Source organism: Otolemur garnettii, unplaced genomic scaffold (genome assembly GCF_000181295.1).
Source record: "Otolemur garnettii isolate 467f Iridium unplaced genomic scaffold, OtoGar3 scaffold00009, whole genome shotgun sequence".
Classification (NCBI taxonomy): domain Eukaryota; kingdom Metazoa; phylum Chordata; class Mammalia; order Primates; family Galagidae; genus Otolemur; species Otolemur garnettii.
In genome coordinates this window covers 36,916,041-36,922,078 of record NW_003852404.1, presented here as the reverse complement: position 1 = coordinate 36,922,078, position 6,038 = coordinate 36,916,041, and positions in this window count along the sequence as shown.

Sequence of the window (6,038 nt, the reverse complement as noted above, 5' to 3'; positions counted from 1 at the left end):
TTAAAAATTTTATTTAATTTTTCTCTTTGGTTGTGGGTCAGTAATTATTAACGTATTATTATTTTTCTTCATTACTTCCTTAACTCCTTCTCTTTGAATTGCTGCATGAAAAATATTGCTTCTTATTTAAACAATAAGGCTTGATGTTTGAGGCAGTTTATAATGTTCCTAATTAGAGGAACTCTTGTTTTTTAAAACTGCATTTGGAAGTTGCTATTAAAATCAGGAAATTATTTATCTAAATGTGCCTTCCAAAAAGCATAAATGAAGTTTCTGGAAGACAAGAGAACTGTCTACTGCATTTTTTCTGCACGTGGCCCAGTGCGGCTCCTTGTTTTAACAAGATGCATCTAATAAGAAAGGTGGCAAGAGCTGAAACTCTTGATGATGGTTTAGGTCGCATATTCCACAGACACAAAATCTGGAGTGCGAGCTGTGAGATTAGATTTACTTTTTCTTCTTGCCAAAGGTATGCAAGACGTTCATGACCAGAAAAATTTTGAGGGACGGAGTAATGAGACTACAAAACCTAGTACAATTCCACTGTAAAGAAATATTTTCCTGTGAAGGTTGATGTCACAGGTCTCGTGGTGCAGGTGCTGTAGAGAGAGTGGCTTTGGGTGTTCGAGTGGGTAAAAGAGCTGACTGTCAATTTCCTGCTTGAATATACTTCTGAAATGACTGGAGTCTCACACTGGCAATTAGAAGGGATAGAAGATGCCTTTTGTGATAGATTGTAAGAGATTATATAACAGAGAAATACCTTACAAAAACATTTTATTAAAAAAGTCATATTTTCAATAAAATAGACTTCCTCACCCCTCAAGCATTTTTTGTATTAGCATGAATAGGCAAAGGGTTTATTTGAGATATTTGCATTGGAAAAAATAAAAAAAATAAAAATAGTTTGAGTTTGAAACATGAGGTAGAGAGAGAGGGGGAGAGAAATCTAGGAATCAGAGAAAAACCCATGGGAACATGGAAAGAGCATGAGCTTTGCTTTCACGTGAGCCTGAGCTTAACTGAAATCAGGGTTTCGTTTTTGGTTGAATCCAGTAATAATTTGGGGAATTTTTATAGTTCCTATTTTCTTCATCTTTTTTAAAAATTTTATTTATTTATTTATTGCAGTTTTTGACCAGGGCTGGGTTTGAACCCACCACCTCTGGTATATGGGGCCGGCACCCTATTCACTGAGCCACAGGTGCCACCCCAATAAGGATGTTTTTTCAACTCTCATTTATGAAGCTCTTAGTATGTACCAGGTACTATGTCAAATTCCTTACATTTTCATCCTGATTATTAATTATTGGAGGTCCCACTGTCTACTAAAGCGAGTATAATTATCCCCAGTCTATGGAGAGAAGTTGGGCTTAGGAAAGTTAGAAACTTACCTTCCATAGTCAATAAATGGCAAATTCAGGTCTGTTATTGTTCTTTAACCACAATGCCATTCTATCCTCCCAATGGTAGCAGCTATCTCATAAGATCTATTATAAATTAATAATTCAAATGTTTTATTCCATGATAGTTGAGTTAGCTCTGCCCTTTTGAGGAAGTGCCTGCAAGTGAAAATTAGCTGGTATAATGTTTTCACAGCTGTCTTAGTAAGTTTTCTCCTGTTATAACAAGATGCCACAGACTGGATAATTTATTAAGAAATTTGTTTGGGTTATGGTTCTGAAGCCTGAGAAGTCCAAGAGCATGGCATTGGAATCTGGTAAGGGGCATTCCATGGTGGAAGAGTAGAAGGTGGAATGGCAGAAAAGAGAGAAAAGGGGATCCAAACTCTCTCGATAACTAACCTACTCCTCTGATAACTAACCTGCTTGCATTATGATGACATTAATCCATTCATGAAAGTGAAACCCTCATGACCCTATCACTTCCCAAATGTCTTGCCTCTCAATACCATGACAGTAGCAATTAAATATATATATATATATATATATATAAACTTCCAAAACTTCAGGGAGGACAAGTACTTTTTCTTTATGTGCATAAATTGTGTCATGCCGCAGTCAGGGCTTTCAGGGGTAACTGTCACCAGAATTGTGTATATTGTACCTGATGGGTAGAATTTTATCCCTGACATCCCCTCTCATCCTCCCCCCTTCTTAATTTTCAATGTCCACTACAGCGTTTTATGACCTATATGTCTTTGTTTAGTTCCTAAGTTCCATTTCACTTAGGATAATAGTTTCTACTTCATCCAAGCTACTGCAAGAGACGGACATGATTTTATTCCTTTTTATGGCTGAGTAGTACTCCACGTGTGTGTGTATGCGTGTGTGCTGAAAGACATGAACAGATTCTTGTCTGTGTGTACCAAAAAGTATACACACATTTTAATAAAGGAAAAAACTGTATAAAAATTATAATACTCAATTTGTTGTCTTGTATATTGTATCTTGTATCTGTTTTAATTGCAGAAGTCAGTTGAGACTTGAGTATTACAATTTTAATATAGCTTTTCCTTTTCTTAAAATGTGTATATATATATTTTTGGTAGTGTGTGTGTGTTTATCAATCACATTTCTTTATCCTTTCATCAATTGATGGACACTTAGGTTGGTTGCATATCTTTGAAATTGTGAATTGTGCTATGGTAAATATTCAAGTGCAGATTTTTTTTTAATAAAATGATTTCTGTTCCTTTGGGTAGATACCCAGTAGTGGGATTACTGGATCTAATAGTAGATAGTAACTTTTAGTTCTTTGAGGAGTCTCCATAACTGCTTTCCAAAGCAGTTGTACTCGTTTACATTTCCACCAACTGTGTATAAGCATTCCCTTTTCACTACAACTGCACCATCTATTGTTTTCCGACTTTTTAATAATGTTGATTCTTTTTTGTTTTTCCCAACTCATTCGTCAGCCAAGGTAATGGCAGTTCTGATAAGGGAAAGGTGGTATCTCTTTTAAGTTGCATTTCCCTGATAACTAGTGATGTTGAGCATTTGTCTATCTTCTTTTGGAAAGAATCTGTTCATGCCTTTGGGAATTAAATTTTGACATGAGTTTTTAAAATTTTATTTCAATAGATATGAGGTAATCGTCTGTTATTACATGGATGAATTATATAGTGGTGAACTCTGGACTTTTATATTGTATCCTCATCACCCTAATAGTGTACATTGTATCCAATAGGTAATTTTCATCTCTTGCACCCTCCACCTCTCCCCTCCTTTTGAGTCTCATTTTGTTCATTATACCACTTCAACATAAATTTGGCTGGGAATATGCAAACCAACAGCAACAGCCTTTATGGAGTTTATCTTCCAACAAAGTATTTGACTCCATAATACTCTTGCCTCCTCTCAAAAGTGCTTAGTATGTAAGTTACTTATTATCTGAGGTAGGATATAAACTTGGAATTTGCAGAAAGATTTATAAATACCCTGGCAATAGCTGGAGAAATTTGTGACTATCACACAGTGATCAGGAATCAACTATTTTTGATTACAAGTCATATTGGCTTTACATTCAGAAAGGACTTCATTTGAATAGGAGATCAATGTCACACGAAGGAAAGGCTGAATGGGCATCAAGTAGAAGTTACTACATAATTTATTTCTCTAGTTATAAGACAACTAGAATGATCTAAGGAGTGAGAGGAGAGTGGCAAGATTGTTCCTAACATGCTAAGACTGAAAGAGTCTTTGTTCCTCACAGTCGTAGCATATTAGATGCAAAAGAAATTCAAGTAAAATGTTAACTATGAATAAATGAAATCTTATATATAATTTTAACATTCAACATTTATAAAATTTTTAAAATTTTCATTTTAGCCAATGGTAAGATGTTTCTAGCATGTTCAGGTTTTTTGAAGGGTGTTACTTTTTATTTTAATTTTTAATTATTATTTTTGAGTACAAATAGTTGCATATGTTTATAAGTATGTATGATGTTTTGATATAGTCACAGGATGTGTGTTCATCAAATCAAAGTAATTGGGGATTCACCACTTCAAGCATTTATATCATTTCTTTGTTAGGAACATTCCAATTCCACTCTTTTAGTTATTTTAGAGTATATTCCAGCTTATTGTTGATTCTAGTCACCTTTGTTGTGCTAACAAGAATTGTTCATTCTGTCTAACTATCTAACTATATCTTTGTATCTGTTAACCATCCCCACTTTATTCCCCCCTCCCTGCTACTCTTTCCAGCCTCCAGTAACCATAATTCTACTCTCCGTCTCCATGAGAGCAATTGTTTTTAATACTTAGATCCCACATATGAGTGAGAATATAGCATGTTCAGTTTGGTTCAACAATCATGAGTGCTTGATATAGAAGAAACAAGGATTTATATATCCAAAAATAAAGACATGGCTTCTCCTGTCCCTCAGGGTAGAGGGAGCTCTCTTCTTAGCTGGTGGACAGACTTGACAATAGATTATTCAATATGCAGGGTGCAATAGCTGCTAAGCTAAGAGAGGGTATGAGGAAATAAGGACTCTGCCTGCATGCTTGAATGTTCATCACCATTTTCAAATTTTAAATGCACAGCACTTCTCAGACTCTTGCTTTTAAGGAATCAGGTACTTATAACAGTAACAGAGGGCCTTCCTACAAAGAAAATAGTATTAGGGAATGTTTCAAGGCCGATAAGGATATTATCTTCATAGACAAGAAACACAGTCAAATGAATAACTGGAGGACTTGTAATTCAGAACTGATGGTGTATAATACATTTGCTTTAGCAACTGTTTTTACTTTGTGTACTTCATTAAAAAAACTGAACTAAATTTTAGGGTTTTTTTCTACCATAAAATTAATACATTTTCTCTTTGAAAAAGACAGAAAAATAAGAATAACTTATAACTTCTTTACCGAGTGATGAACAGAGTTAAAATGGGCTGTAATAGTGTTTTAATATCTTTACATTTTCATATAAATAAAATGATCATAAACATATGACCATTTCATAGATGTCTGCTTTTTTCACTTAATTTCATTATAGAGATTTTTCCATTTCAGTATATGGCACAATATTTTCTTTTTAAAATTTTTTTTATTAAATCATAGCTGTGTACAATAATGCAGTCATGGGGTACAATGTGCTGGTTTTATATATGATTTGAAATATTTTCATCAAACTGGTTAATATAGCCTTCATGGCATTTTCTTAGTTATTGTGTTAAGACATTTATATTCTACATTTAGTAAGTTTCACATGTACCCTTGCAAGATGCACCGTAGGTGTGGTCCCACCATTAGTTCCCCAATTAGCTGTTCCCTCCACCCATCCTCCCCCTTCCTCTCCCCTCCCTTTCCCCGTATTCTTGAGCTATAATTGGGTTATAGCTTTCATATGAAAAAAAAATAGTTTCAAATTAGTTTCATAGTAGGTCTGAGTACATTGGATACTTTTTCTGCCATTCTTGAGATACTTTGCTAAGAAGAGTATGTTCCAGCTCCATCCAGGTGAACATGAAGGAGATAAAGTCTCCATCTTTCTTTATGGCTGCATAGTATTCCTTGGTGTACATATACCACAGTTTATTGATCCATTCATGGATTGATGGGCACTTGGGCTTCTTCCATGACCTGGCAATTATGAACTGGGCTACAATAAATATTCTGGTACAAACATCTTTGTTATAGTGTGATTTTTGGTCTTCTGGATATATACCTAGTAGAGAAATTGTAGGATCAAATGGCAGGTCTATTTTTAGATCTCTAAGTGTTCTCCAAACATCTCTCCAAAAGGAACGTATTAGTTTGCATTCCCACCAGCAGTGTAGAAGTGTTCCCTTTTCTCCACATCCATGCCAACATCTCTGGTTTTGGGATTTTGTGATATGAGTTTATCTTACTGGAGTTAGATGATATCTCAAAGTAGTTTTGATTTGGCTTTCTTTGATGATTAAGGATAATGAGCATTTTTTCATAAGTCTGTAGGCCAATGGCACAGTATTTTTAAAGGCCGCATAATATTTCATGGTAAGGAGGCAGGAGGAACCATACTACCAGACCTCAGATTATACTATAAATTGATAGTGATTAAAACAGCATGGTACTGGCACAAAAA